Genomic DNA, 23,388 nt, shown 5'->3' on the forward strand with positions numbered 1-23,388 from the left:
AAGCTCTACACGTACTAACTACTTTAACTCAAGCAGCAATAATTTTTCTTCTGAAGAATGATAAGGATCCCATGTCACATGGATCCTACAGCTCAGTCTTTGCTTAATGTTTTTTTAAATTTTTTTATTTAATACATCACATTATAAATCAATCTCTAACAATATTTACACAAACTTTGTACACACACACACACACACACACACACACACACACACACACACACACATATATCTCTTTGGCTTGGCTTCGCGGATGAAGATTTATGGAGGGGGTAAATGTCCATGTCAGCTGCAGGCTCGTTTGTGGCTGACAAGTCCGATGCGGGACAGGCAGACACGGTTGCAGCGGTTGCAGGGGAAAATTGGTTGGTTGGGGTTGGGTGTTGGGTTTTTCCTCCTTTGTCTTTTGTCAGTGAGGTGGGCTTTGCGGTCTTCTTCAAAGGAGGTTGCTGCCCGCTGAACTGTGAGGCGCCAAGATGCACGGCTTGAGGCGATATCAGCCCACTGACAGTGGTCAATGTGGCAGGCACCAAGAGATTTCTTTAGGCAGTCCTTGTACCTCTTCTTTAGTGCACCTCTGTCACGGTGGCCAGTGGAGAGCTCGCCATATAACACGATCTTGGGAAGGCGATGGTCCTCCATTCTGGAGACGTGACCCACCCAGCGCAGCTGGATCTTCAGCAGCGTGGACTCGATGCTGTCGGCCTCTGCCATCTCGAGTACTTCGATGTTAGAGATGAAGTCGCTCCAATGAATGTTGAGGATGGAGTGGAGACAACGCTGATGGAAGCGTTCTAGAAGCCATAGGTGATGCTGGTAGAGGACCCATGATTCGGAGCCGAACAGGAGTGTGGGTATGACAACGGCTCTGTATACGCTTATCTTTGTGAGGTTTTTCAGTTGGTTGTTTTTCCAGACTCTTTTGTGTAGTCTTCCAAAGGCGCTATTTGCCTTGGCGAGTCTGTTGTCTATCTCGTTGTCGATCCTTGCATCTGATGAAATGGTGCAGCCGAGATAGGTAAACTGGTTGACCGTTTTGAGTTTTGTGTGCCCGATGGAGATGTGGGGGGGCTGGTAGTCATGGTGGGGAGCTGGCTGATGGAGGACCTCAGTTTTCTTCAGGCTGACTTCCAGGCCGAACATTTTGGCAGTTTCCGCAAAACAGGACGTCAAGCGCTGGAGAGCTGGCTCTGAATGGGCAACTAATGCAGCATCGTCTGCAAGGAGTAGTTCACGGACAAGTTTCTCTTGTGTCTTGGTGTGAGCTTGCAGGCGCCTCAGATTGAAGAGACTGCCATCCGTGCGGTACCGGATGTAAACAGCGTCTTCATTGTTGAGGTCTTTCATGGCTTGGTTCAGCATCATGCTGAAGAAGATTGAAAAGAGGGTTGGTGCGAGAACGCAGCCTTGCTTCACGCCATTGTTAATGGAGAAGGGTTCAGAGAGCTCATTGCTGTATCTGACCCGACCATGTTGGTTTTCGTGCAGTTGGATAACCATGTTGAGGAACTTTGGGGGCCATCCGATGCGCTCTAGTATTTGCCAAAGCCCTTTCCTGCTCACGGTGTCGAAGGCTTTGGTGAGGTCAACAAAGGTGATGTAGAGTCCTTTGTTTTGTTCTCTGCACTTTTCTTGGAGCTGTCTGAGGGCAAAGACCATGTCAGTAGTTCCTCTGTTTGCGCGAAAGCCGCACTGTGATTCTGGGAGAATATTCTCGGCTACACTACATACACACACATAGTGGCTTTTCACACTTTCTCCCTTCCACCCCCAATAACTATAGAGAGGAAAAAACAGAACCAAAAGAGAAAAGAAAATTATATAAAAAAAATCAAGAAAAGGGAGCATGTCTTTTAAATATTGTGTGATTCACTTTTTTCCTAACATATACTCTTTCTAATTAAGAGTTAAGAGCTGGAGGCCCGAGGATGCGGTTACCAATAAAGTTTATATAAGGGTCCCAAATTTGTTCATATTGTGCATAATTGTCTCTTAAATTAAATGTAATTTTCTCTAATGGAATACTTTAGTTCATTTCTGTATTTTCAGGGGTGTTTTTTTTTCAAGTTAGCATTATGCATTTTTTAGCTGCCGCTAATGTAATCTTATAAATCGTTTTTGGAATCTGTTTAAATTTAATTTTATCTCTTTGTCTTTTATATGGGTTTACAGAAAAATTTCTGTGTCTTTTGGTATCTTGTTTTTTTGTAATTTGATCTAGTATTGAATTTAAGTCCTCTCAAAATGGTTTCACTTTTGTATACGTCCAAATTGAAAGTACATTGTACCAATTTCTTGTTTACAACAAAAGCATTTATCAGATACTGTTGGATTCCATTCTTTTAATTTTTGAGGTGTACCATATAGTCTGTGAAGCCAATTTGATACCAGGCACTTCTTGTGTTTGTCATAGTACACAATACATAATTCCTTCCAGATTTCATTACTTATTTGTATGTTTACATCATTTTCTCAACGGCATTTGGGTCCATACTTTGCCTCATCTCTTCCTTTGTCTTGAAATTTAATTTACATATTTGTAATAAACTTTTTAATTATCATAGTGTCCGTGATTATATATTCAAAGCCACTACCCTCCAGCAACCTTAGATCATTTCCCAGCTTTTCTTTTAAATATGTTTTTAATTGATAGCATGAAAATATTGAACCATGCGATATTCCATATTTATCTTTTGGCTGTTCAAATGTTAGTAGGTTATTGCCCAGAAAACAGCTTTTTATTCTTCTTATTCCTTTTCTTGATCATTCTTTAAAATTCTTTGTAAAAAGAATTAATTGGTTTTGTTTTAGAAACATATTTGGTATTTGATAGTTTATTAACTTTCACTCTAAATGTATCCTACCCCTTATTGGTGGAGTATTGGTAAACTGTTATGTTGCACTAACTTCTCATTCCACTTGTAAAGTACATGCTCTGAAACATTTTCCCCTAGTTTACATAGTTCCATCCTCAGCCAAGCTGGCTCTTCTCCTACCTTGTAAAAATCTGACAAGAATTTAATTGGGCAGCTCTATAATAATTTTTTTAATTTGGTAACTGCATTTCCCCTTGTTTATATGCCCCTATCTGCTTTTTCAAGGCTTTTCTTGGTTTCTTACCTCTCCATAGAAATTTTCTTATCAATTTATTCAATTTTTGAAAAAATTCCCTTGTTATGGGAATAGGTAGCATTTGAAATAAATTTTGATACAGTTTTCTCTTCCTGTTGGAGTTATCAGCAAGTCTTTCCATTTCTCTAAATCTTCCTGTATTTTTTTCATTCACGACAGGTAGTTTAATTCAAACAAATTATTTAATTAATTTATTTTTTAATGTATTCTAATGTATTGCCTGTACCTGCCATTTAAAAGGGGATTTTTTTTTACAGTATAGTTTGGCGTATTCACTGACATTACTTCACTTTTATCAGTGTTAACTTTGTACCCTGAAATCGTCCTATATTCTTTCAAATTGGTATGTAACCTCTTCGGGATGGGTTAAATATACTGTCATCTGCAAATAAACTAATTTTAAATTCTTACTCTTTAATCCTTATTCCCTTTATCATTCTATCTGTTCTTATCATTTCTGCCAATCGTTCTATTGCCAAAAAGGAAAGGTGATAATGGGCATCCCTGACTTGTTGACCTACTCAATTTGAAATAATCTGAAATATAACCATTGGTTAGCACTCTTGCCTTAGAATTATTATATAGGGCTTTGATCCAAATAATAAAATTTTCAGGTATTTTAAATTTCTGAAGTACTTTAAAGAGAAAGGTCCATTCCAGCCTATCAAAGGCCTTCTTTGCATCTAGAGCTACTGCCACTGTTGGTTCTTTATTTTCATGTGCCGTGTGTATCAGATTGATAAATTTACATGCATTATCTGCTGCCCTTCTATTCTTAATACATCCTGATCTGATTTCACCAACCGCGGTAAACAATTTGCTAATCTATTTGCTAGTAATTTTGCTATTATAATCAGTATTTAATAAGGAAATTGGTCTGTATGCAGATGGTGACAACGGGTCTTTCCCTGTTTTTGGAATTACTGTAGTTATTGCCATCTTACAAGATTCATGTAAATTTTTTTCCACCTGTTTTATTACATCTAAAAAAGGTGGAATTAATGTTTTTAAAAGTTATGTAAAATCCCGAGGGGAATTATTATTTGGTAGATTCATTAATGTGTCGTATCCTTCCGTAACCTTCAGGGGATTTGCCAATTTACCTTGTTCTTCTGTATCTAACTGGGGTAACTTGATATTTCCTTGTTATTTTCTAGGACCTCTGATTGGTATAATTGCTTATAAAATCTCCTGAAATTTTCATTAATCTCTTGTGGTTTATATGAAATCTGATTATTTCCTTTCCTCGTTGCTATAATAGTTCTTGTTACTTGCTCCATCTTTAACTGCCAAGCCAAGATTTTGTGTTTTCTCACCTAATTCATAGTATCTTTGAGTTGCTTTCATTATGTTTTTTTTCCACTTGGTATGTTTGTAACATATCATATTTCAATTTTTTTTCTGTCAATTGTCTTTTTTCTCTTTATTTTCTCCTTTCATTAAATCTTTCTCGAAAGATTTTTTCTAATTTTTCTATTTCTTGACACTATTCTTTTTTGCATAACATTACTTGCCCTCTAATAAAGGCTTTCATTGCATCCCATAATATAAATTTATCTGTTACTGAATTTGTATTCAATTCAAAATATATTTTAATTTGTTGTTCTATAAATTGCCTAAAATCTTTTCAGCAAGATGGGGTTAAGTCTCCATCTATATCCTTTATTTGGAGTTAGTGTAGTTGTTAGCGCAAAGCTATTACATCATCTAGGTTCAAATCAGAGCCTGAAATATTGACCAAATTTTTTTTATCCTGACCATCAACACTGCTTGACCCGCTGATTCTTTCAGCAGACAGATTTTTGCTCTAGATTCCAGCACTTGCGTGATTCGTTTGTCTCCTGCTGTTGTTTTTCTTCCCTTTCCTTTCTCAGGTGTGTTTTCTGAATGAGTTGTTTTCTGCCCACCTACCTCTATCTGACACTGTTGACATTGGTGTCAAGTAAAACTGCATTATATAGGACGCCCACAATTCTATTCTAAGCTGTACCATTGCTTTTAAAAATAATATTAGCTCCATATAAGGAGGCATCTAAATCTCAAAGGATATCATAGAAGGTCAATCCTGGAGTTAGGGTCTTTGAAGATCCTGTTTCTTGACTACTTGGTTTACAAAGAATTGAACTGAATATATTGAAGACTGACCTCATGGCCTAGCCCATCCATACCATCATTTACCTTCTCATATAGATCTATCACCTCACCTCCCATTGCTTTCCCCCCTTGGACCCTTGTCCAAAGCATCCATACTTTTCACCATCACTATTCAGTGTGGTAGCAGGTTCCACTGGTCTTTCAATAAAAATATTTGTTCCTGAATTCCCTGCTGGATTTCTGAATTTTGAATGGAAGATAAGGAAGTCATAGAGTGTCAGAGACCCACTGAAATTGGCACTAACAATCAGTCCCCGATTTACATGAATCCAGCACCATTTTTTGATTCTCTCCACTTTCTCACTAACTCTGCCTGATTTTGTTACTCTCCTACAAGTTTGGGGCAATTTACAACAGCCAATTAACCTGTCAGCCAGCATGTCTTTGAGATGTGGAAGGAAATAAATACAAGTGGCAATTGGAGAGTGTGCAAACTCCACACAGACAGCACCCAAGGTCAGGATTGAACCCAGGTCTTGGCGCTGTGAGACAGCAGCTCTCTAGACGCCACCACTGTGCCATCCTTTCTTGGAAGTATTCAAGGTGGATCTAGGTCTTGCTTTCTTCACTTCAAATTCCAGACATAAGTGCTTTATCAAGGAGAACGAGAAAAAATAAATGCAGGCAATAATAGCAAAAGTTACTGGAAATACTCAGTGAGTCGGGCCAGATGTCAGGGCAGCGGGAAATTGGTGACTTGTGACTGGTGGCTGGAGACTGAAGGCTCAAGACTGGAGACGGGTGGCTGGAGGGACTCCCTTTCGCTTCTCTTTCTCTTATTGTTGAGTATGACGGGTTATGTTACTGTCACCTCTTTGTCTCAACAGCAGGCAACATTTAACAAATTTTGTGTACTATTATATGACAAAAAAAAACCTTGAAACTTGATTGATAGAAAGAGGCATGGAGTTAACATTTCAAGTCAAAGATTCACTGTCAGCACTTTCAGTGTTTTTATTTAAATTCTGGCAAGTTATCACACTGGATGAAAAAGTCATTTTAAACCTTCATTTGTGCAAAGCTAATTGAAAATAATTAAAAGTTTTAAAAAAACCTGCTCCTGTTGGTTGTATACTGAAAATATGTAGTTGTGTTGAATTTAGACACTTGATCCAAAGAGAATTGGGATAAAACAAAAAGAGTCACCTGGATTAGACTGATATTCAACAGAGGTCAGTCACAATCCTTGTGTTCTGAACAGCCCCATGATCAATGTGGGACAAGATCCCTGTGCATCAAATAGGAACCACTGCTGTATCATGGAAGACAAGTGGCTCAGAGCCCATTCAGTTCAGTGTCCATGTCAGAGCGAAGAAGAATCCCCAAGGGACGTTGGACAAGCAATTGTTAATGACCGACCTTCTAGAGGAAGAGGTCATGGAAGGAATCCATTTCAAGTAAAAGCCAAGACAAAATAAATTGTCCAGTGACAGAATGGAGGAAGTAAAGAAATAGCAGCAGTATTTTTCAAGGCAGTGAATACTTCTGGAAAATAATTTGGTTTTTAATGTAATATTTATTCCAATTAATTAGATTCCATGCAAGTTATGAAAGAATTCTTTGAGGATGTGGTCATCCATTTGGTTCTGCCCATTTCTAAGGACTGGTTACACTGCTAAATAGTGTGTAATATCTGCATTTGCCAACACAAAACAATTAGGATCTGAATGCGCTTGCTATTTAACTGTTTGCTTTTACACTCTGTCCTGATTGTTGGCGTGTTTGTTTAGTGCTGTTGTTTTCCCAGACATCTGGCCTCCTCTCATGGTGCACTTGCAGTGAAGTCCCTGCTACATGGGTCTTCCCCCATGGTTCTCTCCATTCAGAAGCCAAATTCTCCAGCACCAGGAGCACCCATTGTCTCATTGTGGCCATCCAATAATTCACGGCCAACATCCAAAGTCTTGCTGTGAACCTCTTGCAGTGCGACCTGCCACCTGGTTTTGTTTGTGAGAGAGTGCAGGAGATCCCAGGGCCTCCTGCCCCTCACACCAGGTAACACTCAGCCTTTCATCTTTCAGACTCTCTCACCCTCCAAGAACTGCAGCTTGAACCATACTTGGATGCAGAGGTCCAGGCACTTCTCAGAGCTCGTGATACTGCCTTCAGGATGGGATAGAATGGCACCAAGACCAGCCAGGGCTGAACAGTCCCAAGCAATTCAGAAGGTAAAGTGTGAGTATGACCAGAAGATTCATAGACAGCTGTGCGACACTGGTGACATGAGACTCATGACAAGGGATCAAAACTAGAACAGACCACAAGACAACCTTGTGAGTCAAGGACAACAGCACCTTCCTTCTGGACAGATTAAACAGCTATGGATCGTTTGATGAGAAGAACAGGCTGATGCCAAGAAATCTTCTTGTCCTCCTGATGAATGGGCCCCCTGCATAGCCGCAGGCAAAGTGAGGAAAATCCTATTGAAGGTGAACCCATACAAGGAAGTGGGACCAGCCAACATACCTGATTGGGTACTGAAGTACTGCTCAGACCAACTGACGGAAGTCCTGACAGACATCTTCAACATGTCACTGAAGCAGTCCATCGACTCTGCAGGTTTCAATATGGCCACCATTATCCTGGTACCAAAGAGGGCAACAGTAACAATCTTCAATGACTACCACCCAGTAGCACAGATCTCCACCTTTATGAAATGCTCTGAGCATCTGGTGATGGAACACATCAAAGTGCACCTTGCAAGGACACTGGATCCATTTCAATGCACCGATGGATGAAACTGTTCCATTGATGATGCTGTAGTCTTGTCACTCCACTCCATCCTGATCAACCTGCAGAACAACACCTCACATGCCATACATTGACTTCAGCTTGGTGTTTAATACAATCATTCCCCAAATGCTGGTGGAGAAGCTATCAATCATTGGGACTCAACACCCCTAACTGCAACTGGTTTCTGGACTTCCTAACAGAAAGACCACAATCTGTCCAGGTTGGCAGCAGAACATCAACCACCGTCACACTGAGTACTGGTGCACCTCAGGACTGTGTGCTCAGCCCACTGTTATGAGCCCAAAGGACCCCAAAATCCAGCAGCAATAGATATTCAACATGACAGATAGTTACTTAAACAAAAGTTGTTTTTAATTATCTTTAAACATGAAAACAGAATCAAACTAACATTACTATTAACTTAACTAACCTAACTTAACCCCCTTCTAATTCTTAGCACACGTGCATGTAATATGTGTGTAAATTTAAGAAAAGTTATTTGGTTCACAGTTCAATCTCACTTCTCATTCTTCCAAGTTCACTGTTTGCAGGCAATTCTTATACTGTGCACAGAATTTAACATGTATAAAGTTCACCAAGCTTTGGTGCTCGAAAGGTAAATGGTTACCACTCAGGAAGGTTCTTGTACGTTTACAGAGAGAGATGTGTTGTTCCAGGATTTCCACAACTGAGGTACCACCTCAATATCTTGCTGATGAAACTTGCCTCATCAGGGTTCTCCAGATAATAACCTCTTTCTTTCTTCCTTCCTGTTCCGCTTATTTCAAGAGAAACATCAGACAGATAGCACTTCCAGCCATCCACCACACTGGAGCTTCTGTTTTAGTTCCAACAAGCTTCTCCTGCCTTGTTACAGCTGTGCGTGTCACACAGAGTCAAAGACTCCCTTCTGTCTCTGTCTCTCTCTATTTGAGATTCAAACTGCCAGCAGCATGTCCTTCTCTCTCTCACTTGCAAAATCCCTGACCTTTTCCAGCAAATAATAGAAATTAGTTTTATGGTCCATCTGTTATTTTAGGTAAACAATAACCTCTCAATTACCTCTGAGTGAGCACTTTAAAGAGAAGTCAAAAGCCTTGCAAAAAGATCCAAAACAGACAACCTTGCTCTGGTTATTCTTTCAAGTCAATAGTCCATTCATTTCATGACATCATTTCAATTAACACCTTTTTTTTAAATTTTTTTTTATTTTTCACACCATAAATCACGTTAGCCATGATATACACTTTTTCTTTTTCACACATATACAGTGACTTTTTCTCCCCATTTCAATCAACACCTTCTTGTGAAATGTGCATAGCATTCTCCATAGTTTCTGTAAAGTACTGAATTTGAATTCTTCCGTATTTCAAATAAGATCTGTTTTAAAGTGTGTGTATGTAACTTACTCTAATTTTACTAATTTATCTCCCAAAAACATTCCCAAAAATTCCATCACACCACTCCTATTCATGCTACTGACCCACGACTGCAATGCCAGATCCAGGTCCAACAGAGTCATCGCATTTGCAGATGAAACAACAGTAGTTTGCCTCATCAGCAACAATGGTGAGCTGCACTTGAGGGAAGAGGTGAAAAATCTCATGAAATGGTTTGAAAATAACAGCCTGCCTCACTGTTGATAAGGCAAAGGTGATAAATGTGGACTTGAGCACCATGGCCAACCACCCTCCACTACACATTAATAGATCAGTAGTGGAGAGAGTAGAGAGCACAAAGTTCCTCCACATCCACTTAAGTAGTCTAAATAGTGACCTATCCTAGACATACAACATCTCCTCACTTGTCACGAAGGCACAACAGCGACTGCACTTCCTGAGAAGACTGAGGCGGGCAAGGCTACTGGCCACCATCCTGTCATCTTTCTACAAGAGTAAAACATAAAAATCTGCAGACACCATGGTTGAAGTAAAAACACAATGCTGGATGAAATTCAGGTGGTCAAACAGTGGACTTTATGTAGCAAAGATAAAGATACATAACCACCATTTTGGTCTTGAGCCCTTAATCAATGTGGGAGTTTCTCCAGCATTGTGTTTTCACTTTCTACAGGAGCTCTTTCAAGAGCATCCTGGCCAACTTCATCACAGATTTCTGATTTATTGTCAGAGTGCATACAACCCTGAGATTCCTTTTTTCCCTGTGGACATGGCAGAATTGGTAATGCAATACAAAAAACTGTACCAGTATATACATGTAAACAAATAAAGAACTGTAAACAGATAATGAATGTAAGCAAACTGACTGCCATACAGAGAGAACAAAAAAAAAGAAAATCAATTAAGTGCACAAGTAAGAGTCCTTAAATGAGTCCCTGACTGAGTTTGTCATTGAGGAGTCTGATGCTGGAGGGGTAGCAGCTGTTCCTGAACCTGGTGGTGTGAGTTTTTTTTGACACCTGTACCTCTTGATGGCAGTAGCGCGAACAGAGCGTGTACTGGGTGGGGTGGGTCTTTGATGATTGCCGCTGTTTTCCGACAGCAGCATTCCCTGTAGATGTACTCAATAGTGGGGAGGGTTTTGCCCGTGATGTCCTGGGCTGTGACCAGTGTGGTACAGTTCCTGTAGATCAGGAGTGGCCAAACTTGCTTCACGTAAGGGTCACATATGATAAACTACAGATGTTTGAGAGCCACATGAGATGAAAAAATATTACATACAAGTTTTTATTCTTATTTGTTACAAAAAATGTATATACGTATTAAGAAATACATGTATGTAATAATATTTATTCATGTAGATAGGTTTTAAACTGCTCATTTGTATTAGTTTCAATAATCAAAAATCACACATATCGATACCAAATATTTTCAAAATCCTAACTGATTTTCTGTGGAAAGCTCTGCCCAAGGAAGCAGTGCAGGCTGCCTCATTAAAAATATTTAAGACAACAGTGAGATAGATTTGTGCATCACAGGGGAATTAAGGGTTATGTAGGAAAGGGGGAGCTGGGACCACAGCCACATCAGCTGTGATCTCACTGAATGTGGGAGCAGGCTCGACGGGCCGGATTAATGATTCCTGCTACTGTTTCTGATGTGTTCATTCGAGAATGTTGCTGCCACTGGTCTCTGCAGATAATTGCACCATGGCAGCGTCCATAGCCGAGCATACGATGTGGGAAGCAACCTCCTGTGGCAGGCAAGGCCAGGGGGCCTACAACTTTGCTCCTCCCCATACCACCCTCATCTCCCCTCTTCCCATTCACCAGTGGGATGGGGTGAGCGGTTGTTGGGAGTGGAGGCTGGGGTATGGAGCGGTCTAACATCTGCGCTGCCTTAGAGCTGACTCTCCATCCGATGCGGCCAGGGCTTGCCCATGGTCACTGACAGGGCCTTCACTGCTGCTGCCAGCTCCAGTTCTGTCCTGGCTTGGCTCCTGGATGAGGTAATCATTGGGGACTCCTCCAAGCTCTCCTCTCTGTCTCCATCATCTTGCTTCCCCCCCACCCCACCAGAGTGCCTTGGATAGACACCCCACCTCTGGGACAGGCTATGCCTCATCAGAGCTCTCCTGGCCCAGCCCCAGCTTCCCAACCCCTGCACCCGCTCCCTGCAGAGGACCCTCAGCTTTGCCTGGACCTCCTACTACACACCCCACAGTTGGCGGTGCTCTACTGTGGTGCAGCCCGACCCGAACAAGGAGAATCCAACTCCGGCATGCACTGCTCACTCTGCTCCTCTGCAGGAGTGTTCCTCTAGTGCCCACTCCCTTTTCCCTCTCCTTGTCACACAGTCTGGGCTGTGACCGTCCCGGAACCCCCTTGTCTGGCTGCAGGGATTCTGAGTTACCAGGCAGCTTCAGGAGTGTTGCTATCACCTCCAGCCAATTTATTTCTGTGAGCCATGCATTGAATGTCAAAGAGCTGCATGTGGCTTGCTAACAGCAGTTTGGCCACTCCTCCTGTAGAGCATTGGATCAGAGGTCATCCACAGAATCAGAATCAGAATTTATTGTCATGAACAAGTCATGAAATTCGTTGTTTTACAGTAGCGTCATAGTGCAAACATTCATACTATAACCATCTTACAACATTACTATAAATAAATAAATAATAGTGCACAAAAAGTAAGGCAGTGCCTTTGGTTCATTGATTATTCAGGAATCTAATGGCAGTGGGGAAGAAGCTGTCCTTGTGCCGTTGAGTGCTCGTCTTTAGGCTCCTGTATATGTTTCTCGATGGTAGCAGAGTGAAGAGGGCATGGCCTGGGTGGTGGGGGTCCTTGAGGATAAAGGCTATTTTCTTAAGATACCTCCTCTTACAGATGTCCTTGATGGAGTGAAGTCTGATTCCCGTGATGTCGTGGGCCAAATTCACAAACTTGTGGAGTTTTTTCTTGTCCTGAGAGTTGGCGCCTCCATACCAGGCAGTGATGCCACCAACCAGAATGATCTCCACAGTACACCTATAGAAGTTATTGAGAGTTTTCAGTGACATATCGAACCTCCTCAGACACCTCACAAAATATAGCTGATTGCGAGCCGCCTTTGTGATTGGATCCAGGACAGATTCTTGGAGAAGTTGACACCCAGGAATTTGAAGTTCTTGACCCTCTCTACTACTGAGCCCTCAATGAGGACTGGATCAAGTTCCCCTGACTTCCTCCTGAAGGACCATGAGAGGATCACTGGGGCCTCCCTCCCTCCAACTGACTTGATCTATTGGAATCATTGTCTGAAGAGGGTAAAATTGTTAAGAACCCCTACCATCATGCACACAGCATCTTCCAGCTACTAATATCAGGAAAGAGATACAGAAGTATCAGAACCTGCACCATGGCTGAGAAACAGCTACTCACAGGCAGTGAGACTGCTTAATGACTGTTGAACTGCTCAAACAAACCCTCAGAGACTCTACTATTTATTTTAAAATATTTATTTATTTTTATATTCATATATATGTACCATGTACATACTGTTTGTCTGTATGTGTGTTATGTCTGGATGTGTGTTTGCATGTTTTTGCACCAAGGACCCGAGAACGCTGTTTTGTCTGTTTGTACTTGTAAAATTGGATGATATTGAACTTATCCAAGCCCATACCTCTGGCCTGCCTATGTGACCTAGCATCTGTCCTGCATGTGCTCACCCAATCTCGGAACTGCACGTGTGCACACAGTGTGGGCTCGGAGTGTTGCCTCCTGGCTCAGTGTGTGTACACTGGACTTTAGGCATGCGTGCGCATCTGACCTCAGGCCTGAGGCAGACCTGACCAAGGGCCTCAGTGTTGACACCCGGCCTTGCTGTTGACACTCGGCTTTAGACTTGTTGGAGTGATGGAGCATGTATCCTCAGGTCAGTACACTGTCACCTGACCAAGGGCCAACTTGCAACCTTCTGGAAACAGGCCCTTCAGTCCACTGAAAGCCTTTTTATCGTGAAATTCAGCAAATTGTAAAAACAGATTTTCTCTGCCTTTAAAATGCTTCACTTACCTACATAAAAGGTCCAAAGGTGGATTGGTGGGTCCAGTGCGATCCTCTGCCAAGGGTGGTAATGTCAGAGGTAGAGCGAAGCCACTCCACCTCCTGCGTAAAAGGATTTCCACTGAAAGCGGCTCCAAAGGGCAATTATGTCATCAGCCCACAACCCAAGAGCAAAATTTTAAAGTACGCATCTGCGAATAAGGAAATTACAATGTGCAGAAGATCTGCCTGAGTTCTACGACTGCTTGAACAGATCTCCACTAGTGCTCATACCTGCTCCTCAGTCACCATTGTTGTGTTTCGGGCGTTTCCACTTCCACGTCACGGTGGCAGGCAGCACCATGCCTCCTTCTCCTCTGCGTAAAAGGACCGTGCAATCCGCCCTTTTATGTCCTCTGCATAAAAGGTAAATTCGCCTTTTCTTTTTGAAACATCAGCAGGCGATAATGCAGCTTTTGTGCATAAAACCCCCTTCGGAGTGCACAGACCATCAAGCACCCATTCACACCAATCCTGTAATTATTCTATCATCTCATCATCTCCTCCCCCTCACCCCCCCCTCACCATCCTCAAGATTATACGACTCACCTATACACAAGGGGCCCTTTACAGTAGCCAGCTAACCCTGCAATCCACAGATTTTTGGGATATGGAAGGAATCTAGAACATCTGGGAGAAATCCACACCACCGCAGAGAATGTGAGAGATCCGCACAGACAATACCATCAGTCAGGATGGGACCTGGAGCTCCTACCCCGGGGTAGCCAACCTTTTAATTTAGACATACAGCACGGTAACAGACCATTTTGGCCCACGAGTGCGTACCAAGGATGTAGGTTAAATTGGGCGTCATGGACTCGTGGGCCAAAATGGCCTGTTACCGTGTTGTATGTCTAAATTAAAATTAAAAGATGGCCACCCCTGTCCTACGCTGTGAGGCAGCATCTCTAACAGCTGCACCATTCTGCCTGCTGCCTCTGCTCCTGGTGAAGGAAACTTCCCATTGGACACCACCAAGGAAATGTTTAATGGAGGTGGTGTTCCTCGGCCATTGTTCCCTACTGCTTCCCTCCAGAGCTCAAAAGGCAAGTGTACACTGCACGTGCCCACTGAACATACCTTAAAGTGAAGTCCCTCCTGGCATCAGGCATCCCAGTGTACTTGTCCCTGCTGGGGAACACCAATGGCATAGTGCCTTTTTGCTTGGTGGTCTTCTTGTTGGTGAAGTGACTGCCCCTCCCCCACCACCCACCATTGTGACGAGGTTAAGTCCTGTCCCATGCGGATCACTGATCAAGTGCAAAGCCTGCCCTGAGAGTAAACTTTCTGCTCAATAATCTTGAGAGAGCCCATTAGGAACAAAACAGAAATGTCTCATGCATGACTTGCATTTCGGCTTCCCCTGTGCAGTTAGTGTCGATTTGTCAGTGTCACATTGTGAAGCTGCCAAGACGGAAAGAAATAGGGGGTTTTTGAAGAGCAATGACGTCTACTTCTATAGTCACCTCCTTCCTCTCCTCCCCCCTCCCACTCCATTCGCACTGCACCACAGTGTAAATCAAACAGTTTTCCCCAGTGCTCCGCTGCTTGCGATGCATAAGATGTGGGAAGAATCGCCTTTATTGTGAAGCTGTCCAACTCAATTACCCTCCATTCAAATTAGGGCAGCCATTTGTTTTTATATTAGCTTTTAATTCTGTCATGGGTGAGGGAAACCAGACTGCCTCGTGAAAAGCTGCTAAAAAAGACTTTGGTTTATTACTTCAGTCCAGATTTCATTGAGTCAGAGACTTGGTCTCTGTGCTTAGAAATTTCCTTCCTTTGTACTACCCAAAATTAACCTGACTTCACACTCTTCCACCATCCCCTATATCATCTTTGGATGTCATCCTTCCACCTTGACAGGAAAGGCAAGCATGACAGCTGCAGCGTGAGATTACTTGGCTCCATCCACGGAGTGCTGCTTTTACTATCTTGCATGAATGTAGCTTCACAGGATTGCCATTTGATCTTTAGGTGTGTCATGCGTTGGCTTGTATTCATTATTAGATCCAGAACAATCCCTTGTCCTACTGACCATGGATTAATACACAAGGAATACATTCCTGTAACTAAATGGCCCAGAGTGACATATGGGGGCCCAATACCGAACTTCTAATTCTGATTTTGCACGATGGCGCTTGATGGAACATCCTAAGTGGGACTGACACCACAATAGCTGTGCACTGGTCTCTCCCACAGACAGATGCAATTTGATTAATTAAGGGCAAGTTCAAATTGGCTTCACCCTCTTGTTGGTTCTCTCAGGCTAATGAGCCTATACTTTTGTAGATGGATGTCCCCAACCTAAAGAGCAAAACAATGGCCTAACTGATAGAGCTGTTGCTCATAGCTCTAGAAACCCAGTGACAGTAAGCAGACACAAGATTCAGAAGACTGAACAACAGGCTTTATTCTACTTAAAATCTCTGCTGTAGTTAGCTGCAACTCTGTGTGACTGACTTTGAGGGGCCGGATGTTCCTTATAGCCCAGTGGATGATTGGCAGCCGAACAGGTGGGCCTTGGTCCATTCAGGTCAGCTGGTTGACAGCCAGGTGTGGTCTGTCCTCCAGTGATCTTTCTGCAGGTACACAGGTCACCCCCTGCAGTAGGCTAGTGGTGTATCACCTCAAAACCCTAATCTTTAGTGCCGTCCTGTGGAGTGTACATAAAATCTGTGTGTTTCCCCTGGGTTAACTGACCACTGTAAAATGCCCCTAGTTCAGAGTTGTGGGTACTGTCTGGGGGAAGTTAACAGGAGTGAGGGATTACTGGGTTATAATTAGATGCTGGGTGGCTTGTGCAGACTCCGAAGATCTGTAGGCCTTACTCCTCACTGCATATCTCTTTAACTCTGACAAAGTTCATGTTGTTCATGGGCATTGAAAAGGCAACTTCTTAAGAAAGCAGCATCTATCCTCAAGGACCCTCACCACCCAGGCCATGCCCTCTTCACTCTGCTACCATCAGGAAGGATACAGGAACCTGAAGACAAGCACCCAACAGCACAAAGGCATCTTCTTCTCCTTTTCCATCAGATTTCTGAATGGACAATGAACACTACCTTACTTCCTTTTTTTGCACTATTTGTTTATTTTGAAATGTAATTTACAACAATATTTGCACAGAGATGCTGCTGTGAAACAACAAATTTTGTGATGTGTTCATGACAATAAATTCGGATTCTAATTTTGCAATGGAAACTCAATGAAACCCTGACTAATCCTGAATGGTCCTTCAGGAGCTTTTCAACCAATGCTTTATTCAACCAAACCTTGGCTAATCCCCATTCTTCTCAGGGAAAGATTTGCACACTTGTGGTCTGGTCTAAATATCTATTGAGACAGATGAAGTGAATGTGTTCTGACTGGTGGAATAAACCGTGGTTTTGCCTTGTTATACCAGTTGGGTCAGACAAATTTCGTTGACCAGGATGAAAAAATAGTGAGGTACATACAAAGGTTTGTGGCGAGCTCTCCACTGGCCACCGTGACAGAGGTGCACCAAAGAAAAGGTACAAGGACTGCCTAAAGAAATCTCTTGGTGCCTGCAACATTGACCACCGCCAGTGGGCTGATAACGCCTCAAACCGTGCATTTTGGCGCCTCACAGTTTGGCGGGCAGCAACCTCCTTTGAAGAAGACCGCAGAGCCCACCTCACGAACAAAAGGCAAAGGAGGAAAAACCCAACACCCAACCCCAACCAACCAATTTTCCCTTGCAACCGCTGCAATCGTGTCTGCCTGTCCCGCATCGGACTTGTCAGCCACAAACGAGCCTGCAGCTGACGTGGACTTTTTACCCCCTCCATAAATCTTCGTCCGCGAAGCCAAGCCAAAGAAGAGATGGATTATTAAAAATTCTTGCATGTCCATTGCTAAACTATTGGGGATATTTACCAAAGCAAACATAAAAGGTATTCAGGACAAGGGTAGAATACGAAGGGGATAATGTTGTTCTTTGGTAAAAGAGATTGACCATGTATGGAACACTCTGTTCAATCGTGAGCAATGCTCTCAGAAAAGATTTAAACATACACAGAGCACGGTAACAGGCCATTTCAGGTGACGATTCCATGCCACCCAATTAACCTACACCCCCAGTGCGCTTCAAACAGTGGGAGGAACAAAAGCCCCGAGGAAAAACGCATGCAAACATGGGGAGAAGGTACCAACTCCTTATAGACAGTGTGGGACTCAAACCCTGCTCCTGATCGCTGGCTCTGTAAAGGCATTGTGCTAACCACTACAACAACCGTTCTGCAGATAGATTGAACTTGGAGTGGGTGCAGCGCAGATTCACCAGGGAGGAACTATAAATTGGTTTCTGTGCAAGGTTATGATATAAATGAAATGTGATGAAGTGAATGGGTCAGTACTGTATAGGGAAACTGATATGAGCAAAGATAATCGTGGGGGGGAGGTGGAATTATACCATCAACTCTAACCAAATTAAGGGTAAAGTGAGGAAATATATTTTAATACAAATTATAACAAGCGATCTGGACCAATCCCACAACACTGAGCACCTGGGAATGTTAGTCAATCCATCATAGCCAGAAGCTATATTTTGTATTCCTTGGAACTGTGGTGCAGAATGGCTGTAACATATATAAAACCAATCAGAATGCAATACATTGATCTTTGTGCTCAGCTCTGTGGTGTGGCTATCTGGATATCTGAAAGGAACACTAACACTGAGTGTAACGTGCTATTGGGTTAAGAGTTCCAAGGTTCATCCTCAGCAAAGCTGAAGAAGAAGAAGGGAGCTTCCAAGTCAGGTGCCTTTGACTTGGAATTGATGCTTATCGTATTTGAGAGTGGTGGAGACTGAGGGTCCAGGGATCATGCTCAAGAACTTAGATTTATGTAAAACGTTCCAGGGAAGAATTCCAGGCAGATCTGAGGTCGTGATGGAGGGTGAATTAAGCCGAGGAAATGAGAGATTAGAAAATGAAGTGGAATCAGTTAGTACAACAGAAGAAACATGTAAGATGCAAGTGCGAAAAGATTGCAGGGATAGAGTTCCAAGCAACAGGACCAAGCCCAGTTTGAATAGGTGCCTCACAGTGTCAGAGGCTCTGGTTCTCTCCAAACTCCAGATCTGTCTGTGTGGAGTTTGTACATTCCTCCTGTGAGTGTTTGGTATGATATCGAAAACCCTGGGAAATTTCTATGGATGCATGGTGGAAAGGGTGCTGATCAGCTGTATCACAGTCTGGTAATGGAGACACCAATACCCCTAGCATAAAGCCCTGAAAAAGTTAGTGGACACAGCCCAGGACATCACAGGGAGAACTATCCCCACTATCGAGAACATCTTTCAGGAACACTGACATCAGAGAGCAGGAGTGATCATCAAGGATCCACAGTACCCAGTACACACTCTATTCTCACTTCTACTATCAGGAAAGAGGTCTAGGTGCCACAAGACTTGCACCACCAGGTGCAGTAACAGCTGCTGCCCCTCCACCATCAGACTCCTCAATGATAAACTCAATCAGAGATTCATTTAAAGAGTCTTACTTTTGAACTTTGTTTTTCTTTCCTCTCTGTATTGCAAATCAGTTGTTTACATTTCTTTATTTGTTTACATGTGTACATTGTGTACAGTGTTTTTTTGCACTATCAATAAGTGGTAATTCTGCCTGGCCCACAGAAAAAAGAATCTCAGGGTTTTACGTGATGCCACGTATGTTCTTTGACAATACATCTGGGTGATTTAAATTCCTTTCACATCCCAAAGCCACACAGCATGGATGGTTAATTGGCATGTAGGTGGGTGGTAGAATCTGGGGAGAATTGACGAGACTAATGTGGGTTTATTGTGTAATTATTGTAGGTAAGTGTTTGATGATCAGTGCACCCTCAGTGGGTGACTCTGCAACTATAATTTTAACCGTAGACTCTACCCAGAGTGATAGGGTAAATGCATACATTCAGGATGCATTCTCAGAATCAAAGAACTTGCTGAGCAGTGTGCAACACACGATGGGTTTCAAGTTTAATACTCAAATGAAGTAACTAAGTGAACTACAACCTCATTTTGTAAGGAGACAAGAATTTCTCTAATGAAAAGGTTAACAAATGGAAACATCTGGGTCATATTGATCACTAACAACCCTTAACAATCGGCCATCTGATCGGCACACAAGGGATTAACTACAGATGTGTAATGGGCTCGAAATTAGAGCAATCCAAACCCATCAACAAGCCAAATTGTGATTAATTCTTCAGCTCTGACTTAATGATATTTATTGCCTGAGGTTGCTGTCAGTCTTAAAGTTGATCTGCCGTACTCTTTTCACATTTAAAATGTGCTCACTTTAAAACAAAGTTCCTTATTTTATTAAGAGATGGAATACTTGTACGGAATAGAGAGGGGTGCAATTTCTCATCATTAATATTTTAACAGCTAAATGGAATCTTTAGGGCAACTTTTCTTTGAACCATAAGTCATGAAGAAAGGGATGGAATTACTCAAGACTAAGTATTAACGGCATGGCAAAAGGTGATCAAAACAAAGGCTCTCAGGAACAAATGGTCCAGACCTGAACCGTTGACTGTCCATTTCCACCCGTTGAGTTCCTTCAGCAATTTTTCTCTGCTCAAGATTCCCGGCACCTGCAGATTTTGTGTGTTTTTTTGTTTCACAGCAATTCTTGGTAGTGAGTTGAAGATGAATTTCTGCTTGAGGTACTTTTTCCATTCTTGTTCGTAACTCCGTCTTGTGTTGCCAGTTCACTTACGCTCTTTGTTCTAAATTACTTCTCATTTTTATTCAGAGAAACCTTTTACCAATTTGACACCACTATTAGTTACAGAAATGTAGCTGGTTTTGAATGGTTGGTATGTTACTTGGTGATCATGAGCTGCCTTGAGTGCTGGTGGGAGGGTGTCAGTGGGAGCTAATGGGCCTGGGAGGAAGATTATGTCAGAGACGTTAGTGATAAATAGGATCGATGGGATTGCTCCAGGAGTCAACAGAGTCTGCAGGTTGTAAGAAAATATGCAAATATGAAATAATGAAATCTCTTACCAAAAGGTGTTGGACCCTTTTATTCTCTCTCCTTGGATATTGCCTGATTTGCTCATTATTTCCAGCACTGCCATTGATTTACTTCTGCACCATTTTAAGCCTTCGAACTTAGCCACCCTGACATCATCCACCACACCTGCAGAGCAGATCACACATGCTCAGAAGATCAGGCAGCATCCATAGAGAGAGAAATGGAGGTAATCAGCCCAATGGGGACTGGGAAAAGTGGGGAAAACAACGCGGGGAGGGTGCAGCATACAAGGGAGATGCCTGTGATAGGGTGTAGACCTGTGGCTTTCAAACTTTTTCTTTCCACTCACATACCACCTTTTTTTGTGAATATTTTATTTTTGATTTTCAAAGACTCATATAAATCCAAATAAGCAATACATTTTTCCCAACAATAGTGTATATCATACAGAGTCTATTTTATCCCCTACCACTCTCCCCTCCCTCCTGTACCCTAATACAAAAAAGAAAAGATGATATAAATTAAACAAATACAAATAATATATTGTTAAAGTCAAAAACCTTTAAGGGAACTTAAGAAGAACCCATAGAAACCTAAAATAAAAGGATAAGGAACAAAATACAAGAGCTCGTCGCCTGCACCACGATCCCTTTCACAGATCTCTAGCACGGTTGTTCTATTCACTTTACCTAAAGGGGTTATAATTACAGCTGTGCACCATTGTGCTGCAGATAGATGGCCACACCCTAATGAATGTGCCATATTTCTTCCTCAAATTGTACGTGATTTTCTCCAGGGGAATACAACTCTGTAACTCTGAATTCCATTGAGTAATATTTAGTTGGGAGTTGGACTTCCATGTGACTGCTATACACTTCCTGGCTACCGATGAGGCGACCTTCACAAACTGAATTTGGTATCTGGTCAGTTTAGCATTCACGCCCATAGTATTTCCCAGAAGGTACAATTCTGGATCCTGTGGAAAATCCACCTTTGTCATTTGTTTCAGAATGTCCCCAAGGTCATCCCAGAAGGATCTCACCTTTATACACAGCCGGCTCACCTTTATACACAGCCGGGTTGAGTGGATAAGGTTCCAACCTCCACACCACACCTAAAGCACATTTCCAAGATTTCTGATTTAGATTTATGTAGTTTCTGTGGTGTGAGGTACAGTTGATGCAGGAAATTGTATTGTACCAACCTGTATCTGGCATTAATAACTGTTGTCACATTGTCCAGACACAGATCTGACCACCACTCCTTGTGGATTGTTGTGCCCAAGTCCAATTCCCTCCTTTCCCTCGACCTGTGTAACCCTGACTTTGGGCCCTCACTTTGGGATAGGATATATATTGCAGAGATAAACTTATGCACATTCCTCTTTTGAATTGGAATCTCCATGTCACTACACACGAATAGAACCATAGACGATCCTAAATTATCCCTTAATATCTTAGCTGAAGATAACAGACAAAAGTTTTATTCGGCAAAACATATTTATTCCTTAGCTGTTCGAATAACATGAGATATTCTTGTTCATAACAATCCTTGATATACTTGATCCCCTTCTGGCACCAGGTGTCCAGGATCTTATCATCAAGTGTCGTAGGTATTAATTTGTTCTGGGTCAAGGGCATTTTAGGAGATATCCCCACCTTTAGTCCAACATGTTGATTTATTTTTTGCCATGTCTGAATTACATGTTTTAATAAAGGGTTATCCTTTTACCCTGATATCAATGTGATGTCCCATTTATTTATAAACTCTCCTGCTATCTTTTCTCCTACGTGCGTAGTCCAATTTGTGCTCAGGAGGGGGTACCACCTCCCTCAAAGAGTGAAGCGATAAACCTCAACTGGCACACACATCCCCCCTTAAGTAATCCTTATGCTATCGGTGCTTTGTGATTAGTAAAGGATTGCTTAAGGGGGGATGTGAGTGAAAAGGGAAGATTGAGAATCACTGCTCTAGACTCAATTGTTACTGAAATACTTTGCTTGAGAAAAATTGTCATTGGCCCATTTCCTTTGGAGTTATGAAACTATTCACATATCGAGTCAATTAGATATAATGAAAACAGTGGTTTTCAAACTTTTTCTTTCCACCACGTACCACCTTAACCAATCCCTTACTAATCATCGAGCACCTGTGGCACAGGGATTGCTCAAGGTGGAATGGGAGTGGAAAGAAAAAGTTTGAAAACCACCGATGTAGACAAAGATGGGCTAGGTGACAATGACGCTGCTGGTCCTCTCAAAGAGAGGGCAAAGAGTGCTTAACTGCTTGGAAGGAAGGAGACGCATTGGAATGAAGGAGAAATAAAAAAATAAACCTGATTATAGATTACATTATAAATCAGAAGCAGAAGCCTGAAGAGGTCTGAGGAGTGGAGACCGTTCCAGCGTGACAGTACATCTTCCTCTGAGGGTGGACTCTCTTCCTAAATTAAACACCATGTTGCCACACAAGGATGTGGGAGTGGGCCACTCAGTCTCTCAAGCCGGCACTGTTCAATATGATAAAGGCTGATTTGTCTTCAGTTCCCATCCCTGTGACCTGCCAGGGAGAGCAGGCTTTGGAGTTCGCCTCCCTCTTCCCAGCTCTATCAATATTCTTGCACAGACCTGCTGTCCTTGCAGTTGCTGCTGAGCTGGCTCCTGACCTGTTTCAACTCTACGGGTGTTTAGGCTGGATCCAGCATCCTGTCGATAAGATATGCATCAATCTGAACACAGCAATCTGTCATCCTCAGCTTGGTTGGGAGAATTGAACAAAATGAATGACCTCTGATTGCTTTCAGCTCCTCCAAATCATTCCCATCCAATTCGAAACCTGAAGGCTGATGTAGAGATAGCACAACCACAACTGCT

The 23,388-nt window shown here is 42.4% G+C and overlaps 1 long non-coding RNA gene across 2 annotated transcripts in view; it reads right to left on the minus strand.

Annotated features, from left to right (window-relative positions):
- Window positions 1–23,388, minus strand: part of LOC138742022 (uncharacterized) — a 51,012-nt gene that overhangs the window by 13,065 nt on the left and 14,559 nt on the right. The window contains exon 1 of one of the 2 annotated variants that reach the window (XR_011343937.1): window positions 14,586–14,663. The exons of the other annotated variant lie outside the window; for it this stretch is intronic. This is a non-coding gene — a long non-coding RNA (uncharacterized lncRNA). Of the gene's footprint in view, window positions 1–14,585; window positions 14,664–23,388 lie in introns of those variants that run through there. 2 annotated transcript variants of the gene reach the window in all.

The sequence above is a fragment of the Narcine bancroftii genome, chromosome 1, assembly GCF_036971445.1.
Source record: "Narcine bancroftii isolate sNarBan1 chromosome 1, sNarBan1.hap1, whole genome shotgun sequence".
Lineage (NCBI taxonomy): Eukaryota > Metazoa > Chordata > Chondrichthyes > Torpediniformes > Narcinidae > Narcine > Narcine bancroftii.